The sequence below is a fragment of the Entelurus aequoreus genome, linkage group LG26, assembly GCF_033978785.1.
Source record: "Entelurus aequoreus isolate RoL-2023_Sb linkage group LG26, RoL_Eaeq_v1.1, whole genome shotgun sequence".
Taxonomy (NCBI): Eukaryota; Metazoa; Chordata; class Actinopteri; order Syngnathiformes; family Syngnathidae; genus Entelurus; species Entelurus aequoreus.
This window is the reverse complement of record NC_084756.1, coordinates 6638874-6657200: the sequence shown is the minus strand read 5'-3', so window position 1 is coordinate 6657200 and position 18327 is coordinate 6638874. Positions and strand designations below refer to the sequence as shown.

The window sequence follows — 18327 nt, the reverse complement described above, 5'->3', positions numbered from 1 at the left end:
TCCTTGGGTTCCTGTTTAAATTTGACCTGAAACAGTTTGGTTGTGATTGTTTTTGCTGATTTTACAGAAAAAAAGGGCCTCTTCTGTACTTCTTGTCACACCCGCTGGTGTTTAAAATCAACCCCATGAGCTCAACTAGTCTTTTATGGAGCGATTAAGGAGCACAAGTCTTTACAGGACACTTTAATAACGTGGCTAAGAAGAAAATACTCTACATGCCTTTCCTCTTCAGCTTTTCAAAGTATCGTTTTAAAAAGTGTGAGACCTGGAGAGGCCCTTGGGGAGGCAGGCACTAGGACCTGACAGGAAACTTTCCCAGCGTCTTTGCAGTGCGAGCTCACAATCAGAACAAGTTTCCAACAAGTGCAGATCTCAGAGGGGACAAATGACAAAGAATGTGCTGGTCTCCTCTGCAGAAACCTGTGGACTCTGGAATATATTTCAATCCTTCTCCTGAGGAGCATCGAGGGACACCTTTGCAGAGGTACAACACTTTTTGACAAGCGCCTAAAAGTGGACCATTGAACATGTGTTGCAACAGACTGAAAGAAATTAGATTTATTTGACTTGATCCTTTTCAGGTGCTTCAGAAACGTTCTGATATTTATATCCACGAGTCCTGTCTCAGAATGTGTCTTTGAATGCAACCTGCCGTAGTCCTGAGACTCTCCTTCAGTCGGGTGTTGTCGATCAGGTCCACTAGGGACCCCTCCATCCCCTGCCAGACCGCTGAGGCGCATCGGCGGCCTCATCGGGTTACACTGAGCCGCTTCTCCTCCTCTTGCACTGGAGGTAACAAAAAAAAAAATCAAAAAAATTCCTAGCGAGTTCCTGGGGTTTGTGTGGTATGTTGGCGTGGAAACAAGAAAGTAGCTGCGGGGCAATTTCCTCAAATTATGCCACAGAGCTCAGATGAATTGCATTCTTGTCATAATAGCAGGCGATTATACCAGAGAAGACTTGCTACTATTTGGGTGTCTTCTTCAGGATCAACACTTTCCTGGAAATAGACTCTTGTTGGTTCATAGTTTGAACGTCATCTTCCTCTGGGCACTAAAAGTGCTAACCATAGCAATGGCAAATGTACTTCTCATGACATTTTAGTGCCACCAAAGTGGGATTAAGAGAAGGTGGAGTGATGCTCTCATCTTTGGTTGCATTGAAAGGAAAAGCTGTTAAAAATGTGGACAACAAAACAACCTGTGTGACCAAGACTAGTCCATCATTCTAGTCTTAAACCTCAGAACTTGTCATGAAGCTCCTTGTGGTCTAGTAACTAGGCTTGTACGGTTTACCTGTACTAGTATAGTATACCAGTAATAATGAATCAAAAACTGTACTATACTCTGTTTGAAAAGTACCAGTTCCCAATGTATTCATTTTACGGGCACGCGTCACGTGGTGTCATTGCTGGTTTTATGAGTGGAGGAGCATGTTGGGCAGTGCACACACACAGAGTACGTACAAGCAGACACAGTGTGTGGACAGAAAAGGGAGAACGGACGCATTTTGGTGTAAAAAGTAAAGATAAAGGTGAAGTTATAACACTGAAACACTCTCAGGAAGAGCTGCTTTAAGACATGGCTAGCTGGCTAGCGGCTAACATCAATCCACAGTGTTTCTTACAAGTAGCATTATCACTGGAGGAGGAAGAATAGCTAAACATGCTTCACTACACACCGTAGGAGGATACAATAGCTCACCGCCGTCACAATGTAAACAAATGCCATGGGTGGACCTACACCTGACATCCACTGTAATGATACCAAGTACAAGAACGTATCTAGTCGATACTACTATGATTACATTGATATTTTTTAGCATCATATTAATTCATATTATTTTTATAAAGTCAGTAAATATGCCCCTGGATACATGAGGACTTTGAATATGACCAATGTATGATCCTGTAACTACTTGGTATCGGATCCATATCTAAATGTGTGGTATCATCCAAAACTAATGTAAAGTATCAAAGAAAAGAAGAATAAGTGATTATTACATTTTAACAGAAGTGTAGATAGAACATGTTAAAACAGAAAACAGCGCGACACCTACCCTTTACATCAGTACTTCTTAACCATATTATTATTGGTTTATTTGGTATTATATTTTCTTGTATGATCCTGTAACTACTTGGTATCAGATTGATACCTAAATATGTGGTATCATCCAAAACTAATGTCAAGTATCAAAGAAGAGAAGAATAAGTGATTATTACATTTTAACAGAAGTGTAGATAGAACATGTTAAAACAGAAAATAAGCAGATATTAACAGTAAATGAACAAGTAGATTAATAATCCATTTTCTACAGTTTGTCCCTCATAATGTGTACAAAATAATAGGTGTATAAATGACACAATATGTTACTGCATATGTCAGCAGACTAATTAGGAGTCTTTGTTTGTTTACTTACTACTAAAAGACAAGTTGTCTAGTATGTTGACTATTTTATTTAAGGACTAAATGACAATAATAAACATATGTTTCATGTACACTAACATTTGTTGTTACAATAAAGACAATAATGATATTTTTTTTGTGCTCCCCTTTATTTAGAAAAGTATGGAAATACATTTTGGTACCGGCACCCAAATATTGGTATGGGGACAACACTACTAGTAACTCAAAAGTTATTTAGTGAAGACAGCATCACATGGTTCCTCAAAGAGGTTCTTATTTTGTTCTGTAAGTGATGTGGATCCAACATGACCTCATAATGAAGTGCTGATATCAAGATGAAAAGAAGAAACGCTTGTTTCCTTGCCGTCACACCAGTTGACATTAAAATGTTCCATGTATGATCTTGCAATTGGGTAATGGTCATGAACTCTGGGTAATAGTCATGAACTCTGGGTAATGGTCATGAACTCTGGGTAATGGCCATGAACTGGTCAGTGACTACCCAGACTACTGAGGAGCTAGATGCTGAGAAGAAGAGCACACCTGCCCTAAAATATTTACCTGAACTTGACTTTGTTGCCCTGCAGTTAAGCTGATAGCTGAAATAAATCCTTGAGTCGCATCATTTCAGCGATTCTGAGCAAGCAAGTTGGTCTCTGAAACAAACATGTCAGTGTTAGTAAATGTGTGTAGACCAGGGGTCACCAACCTTTTTGAAACCAAGGGCTACTTCTTGGGTACTGATTAATGCGAAGGGCTACCAGTTAGATACACACTTAAATAAATTGCCAGAAGTAGCCAATTTGCTCAATTTACCTTTAACTCTGTTATTATTAATAATTAATGATATTTATCTTTGTGGAAACACTGATCATCTTAATGATTTCTCACAATAAATATATATAGAAACAGATAAATATCAATATGCAACACTTTATTTTTACATTTTCTCTAAGTGCACATTTTTCAAATTGAACATTTTCAAATGATCACTTCTAAGACAGTCTTGTGAAATCACAATATCCCATTTTAACTAGCTAGCCACTAACATTTTTTAACAAATCATGAATTACTTTGCACCATGTTTGTACAAATAATAACTCATGTAAAATACAAAAGTAAACTCTCAAATTTTTAAATCATGTCAAACTTTGAACTGGACACCAAATCTGTTATCTGTTTCTTTGTCAGTTAGTGGGAAGCCTGGCATTGCATGCTGTTAACTAGTGTGTTGTACTCTGGTGTGTAACTTGACACTGCAACTCTGAGTGAGTCTTGCAGATGTGCATCAGTGAGGCGTGTTCTGTGTTTGTTCTTGATGAAGTTCATGTCAGAAAAGGCTGATTCACAAAGATAAGATTTTTCCTCATTGTTTGCGGAACCTTCTTAATCTTTTGGACATATTTTCACAGCAATCTGGCCTTAAGCTTAATTATGATAAATGTAAAATGTTAAGGATCGGAAATCTAAAGGGAACATCCTTTCGAATGGAATGCAAAGTGCCTGTTTTGTGGACAGATGGACCAGTTAACATACTTGTGTTGTTGTCCCAGAAAATTTGGAAGATCTAGGCTCAGTAAATTATGATAATCGACTAAGAAAGCTGGACAAAATTATGCAATTATGGAAAGGGAAATCCCTAACCTTGTATGGTAAAATGTCTATTGCCAACTCGTTAATTATTCCTCAATTTATTTATTTGTTTTTGTCATTACCAGCTCCATCACAAAACTTTTTTAAGATTTATGAGCGGAGGGTCTTCGATTTTGTCTGGAACGGCAAACCAGAAAAGATTAAAAGAAAGGTTTTGTACAAAGAGTATGAATATGGGGGCCTGAAACTTCTCAACCTTGAAGCTATGTGTCTGTCTTTAAAAGCATCAATTGTTCCAAAGATGTATTTAAACATTGAGTGGTACACAAATGTCCTGTTGGACAAAAAACATGTACTATATCAAAAGAAATTGTATCCTTTTTTACAAGTGATCCCCTCCCAGAGAGTCTGCTGGGAAACATGGCGGGGTTCATAAAGGAAACAATCCACTCATAGGTGTGTTTTCAATTTTATGTGCCAGAAAAAAGAGACGATATTTTGCAGCAGTTAATATGGATGAACTCTAATATTGTAATAGATGGAAAGCCTCTCTTTTGGAAAAATAATTTTGAAAGAGGAATCATTTTTGTCAATGATATTATCAATGAGAATGGTAAAATTATGAAGTATGATGAATTTAGAGCTATGTATGGTGATGCTTGTTCAAGCTTTTCATTTTATCAACTAACTGGAGTAATTGGGAAAAGATGGAAACAAATAATTAATTATGGAACTACTAAATTATTAGTTTGTAAACCTCTAATAAGAAATTCTAGTTGGCAAAAAGGAACTAAAATAAATAGAAAAATATATAACTTTTTTTTAATAAAGAAATCTTTGAATGTAAAATGGGAGGACTTTTTTGACTGCCCGTTGCCATGGGATGCCATATTCAAACTAATCTATAAAACCACTATCAATGTGCAAAATCGTTGTTTTCAAATTAAAATTATTTATAACTTTTTACCCACAGGGAAAATGTTAAAATTATGGAATATGACAGAGTCAGATGATTGCCGATTTTGTTGTCAGGAGCCTGAATCCACCCTGCATTTGTTTTGGTATTGTCATATTGTGTCTTTGTTTTGGGTGGAAGTTGAAAAAATGTGTTTAAGGTTTGGTTTGTTTATGAAGCTTAATGTGGTTTCTGTTATTGTAGGAGAGTTCATTGACAATCATGATTTAGTCAATTTAATTATAGTACTCTGTAAAATGTTTATTTTTAAGGGCAAAAACAGATATTCACTTATTATTACTTTCTTTAAAACATTTATTCAGTATTTTCTAACTTTAGAAAGTTACATGGTTGAAAACGATAATGATGCCAAAAAACATTAAAAAAAAGATGAGAAGTCCTCAAAGGCTTATTTTGAAAGTATAATTATGTTTATAGATTATATGATATCTGTTGTTGTGTTTCCTAATTTGAGTGACCTGGACATAATCTGGACTGTACATAAATGCTTATTTTGAAAATGTAATTTTGTTTATAAATTATATGCAATCTGTTGTGTTCCCTAATTTTTTTCTGTGTACATGAATGAAGGTGTGTGTTGCTGAGTCCGACTTGGACATTATCTGGACTGGGCCTGGTTAAAAAACCCTTTAAACAAATCTAATTTCATTGACAACCTGGTCTGTTGAAGATAAGGCCCTTTTTTAAAAAATAAAATAAAATAAGATAAATAAATAAAAAACATTTTCTTGGATAAAAAAGAAAGTAAAACAATATAAAAATAATTACATAAAAAATAGTAATTAATGAAAATGTTAGTGGACCAGCAGCCTATACAATCATGTGTGCTTCAGGGACTGTGTCCCTTGCAGATGTGTTGTCTATGTTGTGGGAACCAGAATATTGGTAGCAGAAAGAAATAACCCCTTTTGTGTGAGTGGGTGTGGATGAGTGTACATGGGGGAGGTTGTTTGTGTTGATGCACTGATTGAAAGTGTATCTTGTGTTTTTTCTATATAGATTTAATTTAATTTATTTTTTATTTTTTATTTTTATTTATTTATTTTTTTTTTTGGAACAGGCCCGCGGGCGACTCATCTGGTCCTCACGGGCGACCTGGTGCCCGCGGGCACGGCGTTGGTGACCCCTGGTGTAGACCAAAGGCCAAAACACACAAACACACAACTGCCATGTACAAACTACAAAATCAGTGAAGTTGTCAGGTTGTGTAAATGGTAAATAAAAAGAGAATACAACAAATCATTTTCAACTTATATTCAATTGAATAGACTGCAAAGACAAGATATTTCATGTTCACACTGAGAAACTTTGTTGTTTTTTGCATGTAAATCATTTTTACCAGTGTGTTACATGGCCTTTCCTTTTAACAACACTCAGTAAAGGTTTGGGAACTGAGGAGACACATTTTTGAAGTGGAATTCTTTCCCATTCTTGCTTGATGTACAGCTTAAGTTGTTCAACAGTCTCCCTTCTCATATTTTAGCATTCAAACATTTTCAATGTCTGGACTACAGGCAGGCCAGTCTAGTACCCGCACTCTTTTACTATGAAGCCATGCTGTTGGAACACCTGGCTTGGCATTGTCTTGCTGAAATAAGCAGGGGCGTCCATGATAACGTTGCTTGGATGGCAACATATGTTGCTCCAAAAGCTGTATGTACCTTTCAGCATTAATGGTGCCTTCACAGATGTGTAAGTTACCCATGTCTTGGCCACTAATACACCCCCATACCATCACACATGCTGGCTTTTACACTTTCACCCTACAACAGTCCGGATGGTTCTTTTCCTCTTTGGTCCAGAGGACACGACGTCCACAGTTTCCAAAAAACAATTTGAAATGTGGACTTTGCATCAGTCCATCTTAGATGAGCTCGGGCCCAGCAAAGCCGGATGCATTTCTGGGTGTTGTTGATAAATGGCTTTGGCTTTGCATAGTAGAGTTTTAACTTGGCCTTACAGATGTAGCGACCAACTGTAGTTACTGACAGTGGTTTTCTGAAGTGTTCCTGAGCCCATGTGGTGATATCCTTTACACACTGATGTGGCTTTTTGATGCAATAGCGCCTGAGGGATCCAAGGTGCGTAATATCATGGCTAACGTGCAGTGATTTCTCCAGATTCTCTGAACCTTTTGATGATATTACGGAGCGTAGATGGTGAAATCCCTAAATTCCTTGCAATAGCTGCTTGAGAAATGTTGTCCTTAAACAATTTGCTCAGACATTTGTTGACAAAGTGGTGACCCTCGCCCCGTCCTTGTTTGTGAATGACTGAGCATTTCATGGAAGCTGCTTTTATACCCAATCATGGCACCCACCTGTTCCCAATTAGCCTGTTCACCTGTGGGATGTTCCAAATAAGTCTTTGATGAGCATTCCTCAACTTTCTCACTCTTTTTTGCCACTTGTGCCAGCTTTTTTGAAACATGTTGCAGGCATCAAATTCCAAATGAGCTAATATTTGCAAAAAATACCAAAGTTTCTCAGTGTGAACATGAAATATCTTGTCTTTGCAGTTTATTCAATTGAATATAAGTTGAAAAGGATTTGTTGTATTCTCTTTTTATTTAGCATTTACACAACGTGACAACTTCACTGCTTGTGGGTTTAGCAAATCCCTGGATTTTGTGGACATGGCCTACATTGATGAAGATAGTCTTTGAGACGCTGCCAGGACCTCACTGAAGATATTGCCCTTGTTTCCTTGAAAGGAAAGTGTGATATTTGTGAAGATGAGTATTTGGCACAGAACAATAATATGTGACATGTCTGTAACACAACATTAGTTTGTCTCTTCATTGGGACTGAGCTAGTTTCAAAGTGGTGATGCAATCAAGTGCCATAATTAACTGAAAACAACTGCAGCTTAAGCAAATGTTGTTTTTATCATTTTTCACACAATGCACAAAATATTCTCAACAACTTCAGCAACGCAGTCATCAATCATCTTTCCAGCTTCGCCGTCTTCCAGCTGTCATTCCTCTTTCCAGAATGTTCTGCTTGACACGTGAACTCAGCAGTCCAAAAGTCTTACAGTAGAAACTTCTGTGGCATACTAAGCAGGCCAAGGCCAAAATCTCATGAACACTGTCCAATGATTGTTGTGCTAAGTAGTATTTTGGAAGATTGCTTATGTGTTCAGCATGTTCCTGATAGTTCTCACCAACCTTCAGCCTTCTTCTTGTTGCCAAACATTCTGCTTGTCCCCACAATCTGTACAATAAGTGGAAGAGTTGACTTGAGTTTGAGTTTATTTACAACATGCATGCATACAACATGATACATCACACATGCATGCATACAACATGATACATCACACATGCATGCATACAAAATGATACATCACACATGCATGCATACAACATGATACATCACACATGCATGCATACAACATGATGCATCACACATGCATGCATACAACATGATACATCACACATGCAAGCATACAACATGATACATCACACATGCATGCATACAACATGATACATCACACATGCATGCATACAACATGCTACATCACACATGCAAGCATACAACATGATACATCACACATGCATGCATGCAACATGATGCATCACACATGCATGCATACAACATGATGCATCACACTTGCATACATACAACATGATGCATCACACATGCATGCATACAACATGATACATCACACATGCATGCATACATGATACATCACACATACATGCATACAACATGATACATCACACATGCATGCATACAACATGACACATCACATGTGCATGCATACAACATGATGCATCACACGTGCATGCATACAACATGATACATCACACATGCATGCATAAAACATGATACATCACACATGCATGCATACAACATGATACATCACACATGCAAGCATACAACATGATACATCACACATGCATGCATACAACATGATGCATCACACATGCATGCATACAACATGATACATCACACATGCATGCATACAACATGATACATCACACATGCATGCATACAACATGATGCATCACACATGCATGCATACAACATGATGCATCACACATGCATGCATACAACATGATACATCACACATGCATGCATACAACATGATGCATCACATATGCATGCATACAACATGATACATCACACATGCATGCATACAACATGATACATCACACATGCATGCATACAACATGATGCATCACACATGCATGCATACAACATGATACATCACACATGCATGCATACAACATGATACATCACACATGCATGCATACAACATGATGCATCACACATGCAAGCATACAACATGATACATCACACATGCATGCATACAACATGATACATCACAATTTCCAGTTTGTCTATTCAACATGTTGGAAAAGGAGTAGGAAGAAGCAGAGCTTATTTAATCCTACCCCTTTTCCTTTACATAGCAGTTGCTCACACTTTTGTTCACTTCCTGTTCTCAGTTTATTCACAATATACTCCATAAGTAATGACATTATAAATACATAAGTTATATTTCATATGGTGAGATGAGTAAGATGATCTAGAAAATGACTGGATGAATGAAATGAATTCAGAATGTTTATTTTCTTCTTTGTACTTTGTAAACACTTTAAGTTTGAAGAGTTTCTTGAAGTGGATCATATTAGTACTTTGTTTAATAATCCATTCCATCATTTCATTCCACATACTGATATACTAAAGCTTTTAAGTCTTGTACGTGCATACAAATGTTTTACATGACATTAACATGATATTTCTCCTCTTTAGTGGAGAAGAATTGTTGTACATTCTTGGCTCGCAGGTTATAGTTTGCATCGTTTTAGCTGTTTGCACATTCACTGTCGTGGAATTTCAGTATTCTCCATTCAATAAATAAAGTGTTTGTATGTTCTCTATATCCAACTTGATGTTTTATTATAACTCATCTTTGTTGTAACACGGTTAGTGAATAAGTCTACTTTTGTCATGATGTCATCATATTTCTACACAATAATCAGATATGTAGCACTAGTGAGCAGTAAATTATATAAAGTCATTTTTGGTCCACAACACATTTTATTTGATTATTATTGGCGTGTTTCTTGCTACTTTATGTTGTATAATTTATGTTGTATATTTTTTACATGAGGTTTCCAGTTCATTTTATCATCTATTATTACTCCCACAATATGTTCTATTTTACCCTTTCAATGTCTACTCCGTCTATTTTTGTTTGTGTTAGACTTTCTCTTCTACTATTATCAAATATCTTTATTTTACTTTTACTGAGATTTAAAGATACTGTTTTTGTCGAAGCATCTTTTATTATTTGTGTTATCTTCTGTGTGTTCTCTCCTGAACAAAACACACTTGTATAATCTGCAAATAAAACTAACTTTAAGTCCTTTGTAACTTTACAAATGTTGTTTATATAAAGAATAAACCATTTTGGTCCAAGTATTGATCCCTGAGGTACACCACAAGATATGTTTAGTGTAGTAGAAGTGTGTTCTCCTATCTTCATGTATTACTTCCTGTTGGTTAAGTAGCTTCTAACCCAGTTTAAGACCAACCCTCTGATTCCATACCATTCCAATTTTTTTAGTAAAATATTGTGATTAATTGTGTCAAATGCTTGAGTTAGATCCATAAACACTGTCAGCACATTTTTAACATCTACAGCAGTGGTCCCCAACCACCGGTACCGGTCCGCGGACCGATTGGTATTGGATTGCGGGCCGCGCAAGAAATATTTTTTTATTTTTTTAAAATTAAATCAACATAAAAAACACAATATATACATTATATAGCAATATAGATCAATACAGTCTACAGGGATACAGTCCGTAAGCACACATGATTGTATTTCTTTATTTAAAAAAAAATAAATAAATAAATAAATAAAACAAATTACACCCCCCACCCCCCTTCTCCCCCCGGTCCGTGGGACACATTTTCAAGCGTTGACCGGTCCCCAGCTACAAAAAGGTTGGGGACCACTGATCTACAGCATTGGTCATTTCTTCTGTAATTTCCATTAAAGCCTTGGAAGTTGAAACTTTGTATCCATATCGGTTCTCAGCGAGTATTCTATGTTTGTTTATGAAACTCTCTAATCTGTTATTGAACAGTTTTTCTATGATTTTAGAAATTTGTGGAAGTAAAGAAACAGGTCTATCATTTGTAAATTAGTGTTTGTCTCCAGTCTTTAGCCATCTGAGGAGCACCACATGATGCATTCTTGCCCTGACTGAATATTCAACTATTTACATGAATGGTGTTAATGATCTAGTCATCTTCTGGCCCACACATGGTGGAACCTGCCTAAACTAGCCTAGTCTTAGAAAGGAGAACGGTGATGTCCTCCAAACATCTGACAGGAGTGACCCAGGTCTGGAGTCATGGGACACGTGAGCAACCCAGTCGTTAGACGCTGGGATTATTGCTAAAGTTTCCAAGCACACAGAAGATGTCTGCAGGCGTCAAGAGGCTGAAGATGTTTGGGAAACAAACACAACTCTGGAAGATGATCCGTACCGTCTGCTCTGGCTGATTGTTCCTGCTCGTTATGGCTTCTCTGTCATTTGAGGACAGTCAGAGAACAAAGTCAGGACCAATATACACGAGCTAGAAGGACCAAGAACTTTGGAACAACCATTGGACATTAGTGGACTCTAGGGATGATGTTTGATAAGAAATTATCGAGTTCGAGCCCATTATCGAATCCTCTTATCGAACCGATTCCTTATCGATTCTCTTATCGAATCCAGATAGGTTGTTGTATATGGAAAAAAACACAATATTTGGTTTAACAAAAGCTCACTTTTATTTTATAAGAAAAAAAAAAAAATAAATAAATAAATAAATATTGACTGCTACCCCCCTAAAAAAAAAAAAAAAAAAATATTGACTGTTGTTACCCAAAGTATATTAAGTGGGATTTTTCAGAAAAACAAATATATACAGTAACACACAAACAACCTGTCTCTGTGATCACTATAGGTGTATAAATAATAATATAGTGTTAAATAAAATCAGTCCCTTGGGCACAAAACTGAAAATAATACAGCTCTCCAAAAAGTGCACTTCTGCTGCTATTGGAACATACTAACTACACACACAGGCAGACAGCTAACAAACAATCCAAGACGTCTAATAAAGTTCCAAAGCAGATTAATCCATTTAGGCTCTTTATTGTTGGTGATCTTGCTTTGTCTTTTCCTATCTTTACTTTTGTCTTTCACTGGACTGTTTTTTTTTTTTTTTAAACTGAAATACACACAATGACAAATGTATAAGCTATGTGATTCAATTAACATACTCAAATGTAATACACAATTTGTAAATGTTAGCTTCACACAAATATACAGTACTATCATCAAACAAATACTTCTGAGTGTTGAAACTATTTCGATGGTGGAAATACACGACTGGCAGTCATTTTAAGTCCTCAAAACATCCATTGAAACAGTGCACTAAAATCGTTTTTCAATAAACATCTTTGTATCAAATGGAACCACTTTCCACCTTAATATTAAGTTACATAAACAAGTTAAACCGTTTACTTACAGACTTATCTTTTCCAAGGCTTGAAGAGCTAACACAACTTGTCTACTTCTCAATTGTCTCATGAACTGAACTGACTCGCCAACCCGGAAGTGGCCAGACTAATGACGCATAGTATTTTCATATCGCCACAAAGTGTGAGTAAGAGTCTACAATCAAATGGGCATAACATTGCCCATTTGGGATTCGTTCCCAGGGATTTGAATAAAGAACCAACTCTTTTTCTTTACTATAGTGGTCTCGATAACAGGTACCGGTTCTCAAAAAGGGGTTTGAGTCCGAGGACTCGGTTCTTTTCTTATCGAACAACTGGGAAAATCTGTTTCGAGCATCATCCCTAGTGGACTTACTGGACTGTCTTAGTTTGCTGTTCTTATTTGACTTCTGCTGGTTTTGTTGGGTATTCTTCAGACGTTGCTGCTTTGGAAAGCTGCTGATGGAGTTTCTCAAACGACCCTCGCTGATCAAGAACTCTCTTGGTGCTCTGGGTGCATCTGTTCAAAGCAGCCTCAGAAACCTGGGCTTGTGTTGGATCAGTCCACGTCTTTGGAGGGTCACTGTGGTCAACTGACCAAAAACTATTTTTATCACCTGTCAAAATTGGATCTGGAAATGATCATTCACACGTTCATTTCATCTGGTGTTGACTATTGCACTTCTCTCTTCTCTCTTTTCAACAAGTCATCTAAAGAGACTTCAGATGCTACAAAATGCAGCTGCCAGACTTTAGACCAGAACAGTCCACATCACCCCCGTTTGATCCACTCTTCATTGACCTCCAGTCAAATTCAGTTGAAGCTTTTAGTCCTGACTTTCCGTGCGTTGCATGGTGGGGCCCCTCAGTACATGACTTGTTATGTCCCTACTCTTCAGTTGCATGGTGGGGCCCCTCAGTACATGACTTGTTATGTCCCTACTCTTCAGTTGCATGGTGGGGCCCCTCAGTACATGACTTGTTATGCCCCTACTCTTCAGTTGCATGGTGGGGCCCCTCAGTACATCACTGACTTGTTAGGCCCCCGCTCTTCAGGGTCTTCAGGCCAGGGTCTTCTCAAAGATCCCAAAAACTCATTTTAAAACCTGTGGAGATTCCAGCCTATAGCTCCCAGACTCTGGAACAACTTGCACCAGTCCCTCCGCGGTCTTGACTGTGTTGACACTTTTAAGAAACACTTGAAAACTTCTCTTTTTAGCAAAGCTTTTAGTTAATGCACCTTTTAACAATCATTTTTAGTCAGGACCGCTGCAGATATAATTGGCGGCCCTCTAGGGGGCCCAAGGATGGTTAAGAAGGAGACATAACCCGATAGCTTTAAAGCTACAGACACACAAAACGGTGTAGTAGGGCTTTCTAGAAGCAATTGTATTGTCTAAATTCCAGCCTCAAGGCTTTTTTTGAAGACCATACTTCCAAAACACGATAGTGGGACACGTGATTTAGGTAATTGTTGAGAATATGTTCTGTTTTGGTCTGTACTGAGTGAGAGGACCTCCAGGGAGACCGCAACATCGAACACATCTCGCTAACATTCAACAGGTCTTTCCAGGTTTGGTCAAGAAAATGGAAATTCTAAGATACAACGTTGGATATAAAAGATATTGCCAGCAGGATACTGCTGCTATTGTTTAGCCACCATCAGAAGCAGTAAAAGTACAAGTATTTTGACCTGGCAGTCGTCACAATCCTGCTGGGAGACATGGAGGCAATAAAAGGAAGATGTGTTCTACACTTGTTCTCTCTCACACGGCCAGAGATTTACTGTGTTTGTAGTGAGAGGCTGCAGGCTTGTATGACAAAGAATGTGCTAAAGGAGCTAATAAATTGCTTACAAGAGCTTTGACATGAGAGCAAGTGCTGATGTTCCATCTGGCCTTGAAGGTCGTCCAACTATGAACCGGCCTCTGCAATCAGGGAAGCTGTCAACCACCAAGTCTGATTCCAAAGCAGGCAAGATGCTAAAGTAGCATGCTAAAGTAGACCAGCATTGTGTTGTGGTCCCTCAGTGGAAACAACACCTAGGCCCCCAAGCACTCTGCACCTCACCTGGTTGTCATTGACACTATTTAAAGAGCTGCTGTGGGCTTATGAAACATTCTTTCTGGAGCTGCTTTTACTTATCCTTGACAGCATGAATTTCATAGATTTTCATACGTTGGACAGGAAGTGCCGAGCACAGACTGTAAATCACAGAGTGGAGCAGTGTTGTATTACATGAGAAAAATGTCCAGATGTTGTCTTCAGATCTCCCAAACCTCATTGACAAGTTCAACCGGAAGGGTTCGGGGTTAGAAAGCCAGTGTCAGGGTTTTAGGCCCAGGTTAGTCAGGCTGTTTGGGCTCATTTTGCGTAAGAACGCAACATGGTTGCACAATGCCCACAAAAACGCTGTCGAGGATACATTTTAGTTTGACATTCAAACACATCATATCTACTAGAGCAGGGGTGTCCACACTTCTCAGCAGGCCAGATACTTTTCAAAGGACCAAGTCGAGGTGATCTACTTCATATATATATATATATATATTAGGGATCTCCAATAATGGCTTTTTGCCGATATCCGATATTCCGATATTGTCCAGCTCTTAATTACCGATACCGATATAAACTGATACCGATATATACAGTCGTGGAATTAACACATTATTATGCCTAATTTGGACAACCAGGTATGGCGAAGATAAGGTCTTTTTAAAAAAAATTAATACAATGAAATAATATAAATAAATAAATAAAAATTTCTTGAATAAAAAAGAAAGTAAAACAATATAAAAACAGTTACATAGAAACTAGTAATGAATGAAAATGAGTAAAATGAACTGTTAATGGTTAGTACTATTAGTGAAGCAGCAGCACGCACAATCATGTGTGCTTACGGACTGTATCCCTTGCAGACTGTATTGATATATATTGATATATAATGTAGGAACCTGAATATTAATAACAGAAAGAAACAACCCTTTTGTGTGAATGGGGGAGGGAGTTTTTTTGGGTTGGTGTACTAATTGTAAGTGCATCTTGCATTTTTTATGTTGATTTAATAAAAAAACAAACAAAAACAAAACAAACAAAAAAACATACCGATAATTTAAAAAAACGATACCAATAATTTCCAATATTACATTTTAAAGCATTTATCGGCCGATAATATTGGCAGGCCAATATATATATATATATATATATATATATATATATATATATATATATATATATATATATATATATATATATATATATATATATATATATATATATATATATATATATATATATATATATATATATATATATATATATATATATATATATATATATATATATATATATATATATGTATATGTATATATATATATATACATATATATATATACATATATATATATATATATATATATATATATATATATATGAATATATATATATATATACATATATATATATATATATGTATATATATATATAGTATATATATAGTGTATATATTTATATACATATATATATATATATATACATATATATACTATATATATTATATAATAGATATATATATAATATACTATATATATTATATATATAATATATATACTATAAATATATATAATATATATATATATATATATATATATATATATATATATATATATATATATATATATATATATATATATATATATACATATATATATATATATATATAATATATTATATATATATATATATATATATATATATATATATATATATATATATATATATATATATATATATATATATATATATATATATATATATATATATATATATATATATATATATATATATATATATATATATATATATATATATATATATATATATATATATATATATATATATATAAACCCTGGACAATTCGCCACCTCATCGCACGCACTGTATGTATGTGAAGTGAAAACCATTTCAGGTGACTACCTATTGAATTTCAAGGAGAGAATGCCTAGAGTGTGCAAAGAAGTAATCAGAGCAAATGGTGGCTGATTTGAAGAAACTACAATATAAAACATGTTTTCAGTTATTTCACCTTTTTTTGTTAAGTACATAACTCCACATGTGTTCATTCATAGTTTTGATGTGACAATCTACAATGTAAATAGTCATGGAATTAAAGATTGAATGAGAAGGTGTGTCCAAACTTTTGGCCTGTACTCTATATATATATATATATATATATATATATATATATATATATATATATATATATATATATATATATATATATATATATATATATATATATATATATATATATATATATATATATATATATATATATATATATATATATATATATATATATACAATTTATATTTATTTATTTATTTTGCCGTTTTTGTTGCCAAGTGAAAGGTGTTAAATGATAATACAGGCATGTTTCTTTCATGAAGACAAGAATATAAGTTGGTGTGTTCGTGATGACTTGCATTGATTGGAATCAGACAGTAGTGATGATAACGTGATGAAAGGGAGTGATGATAACCTCCACATTTTCAAATGGAGGAGAACAAAATTCCTCCTTTATTTCTAACACCACATGAAAGTTTGTCCAGCTTCCATACTCCTTTTTATACACTTTACAAGAAATAGATTGCTGGCTTGACTGCGATAGCGTTCCGAGACTCTTATTTTGTTAGCGGAGGCAGGATGGAGCAGCACTTTTATTGTGAAGAAAGGAACTGGGCGGTCGGTCTTTGGGCTTTTGACGGGAAATGTGGACTTGTCAGACCAGAGAACATTTTTCGACTTTGCATCATTCTGGGTGTTTTTGATAAATAGCTTTGGCTTTGCATAGTAGAGTTTTAACTTGCACTTACAGATGTCGTGACCAACTGTAGTTACTGACAGTGGTTTTCTGAAGTGTTCCTGAGCCCATGTGGTGATATCCTTTACACATTGGTGTGGCTTTTTGATGCAGTACCGCCTGAGGGATCCAAGGTGCGTAATATCATGGCTTACCTGCAGTGATTTCTCCAGATTCTCTGAACCTTTTGATGATATTACGGAGCGTAGATGGTGAAAACCCTAAATTCCTTGCAATAACTGCTTGAGAAATGTTGTCCTTAAACAATTTGCTCAGGCATTTGTTGACAAAGTGGTGACCCTCACCCCGTCCTTGTTTGTGAATGACTGAGCATTTCATGGAATCTACTTTTATACCCAATCATGGCACCCACCTGTTCCCAATTAGCCTGTTCACCTGTGGGATGTTCCAAATAAGTCTTTGACGAGCATTCCTCAACTTTCTCACTCTTGCAACGTCTTTGCAGTCTATTCAATTGAATATAAGTTGAAAAGGATTTGTTGTATTCTCTTTTTATTTACCATTTACACAACTTCACTGCTTTTGGGGTTTTGTCTAATTTTTGGTGAAACATTTTCTACTTTTGAGATCTACTTCTAAAAAGTCCAAATCAAGGTGTGAAAACTTGTCACCTTTTGAATGACATTCCTTCATTAAAAGACAAACCTCATTAATTCAGTATACAACACTTTGCGATACACCACAAATAGTCATTGTCAAACAATGGCATTGTTTTGAAGTCCCTAAAGCACTTTGTGTTTTTATGTGTGAAAAGCCCTTTCAAAATAAAGCTTGATTTGGTGTTGTGACAAAAGCACACGTCCCTCCAGGTCTGCAGAGTGGGTGTAACAACTGTGACTTTCCACATAATGACTGCTCCCAAAGATCCAAACTTTTACAAAGCTCAGCCTTGACTCCAGCTGCAGTTTGAGCAGCTTTGCTCAGGTTTGGATCCATGTTGGAAACATTCAGGCTTGCGG

At 36.0% G+C, this 18327-nt stretch overlaps 1 protein-coding gene across 1 annotated transcript in view; it reads left to right on the top strand.

Moving 5' to 3' along the window:
- The first annotated feature begins 352 nt into the window (after nucleotides 1-352).
- LOC133643282 (nerve growth factor-like) overlaps nucleotides 353-18327 on the top strand; it is a 77144-nt gene continuing 59169 nt past the window's right edge. Inside the window, exon 1 of the mRNA XM_062037766.1 lies at nucleotides 353-484. The gene's annotated coding sequence lies outside the window, so the exon portion shown is untranslated. The remainder of the gene's footprint in view (nucleotides 485-18327) is intronic.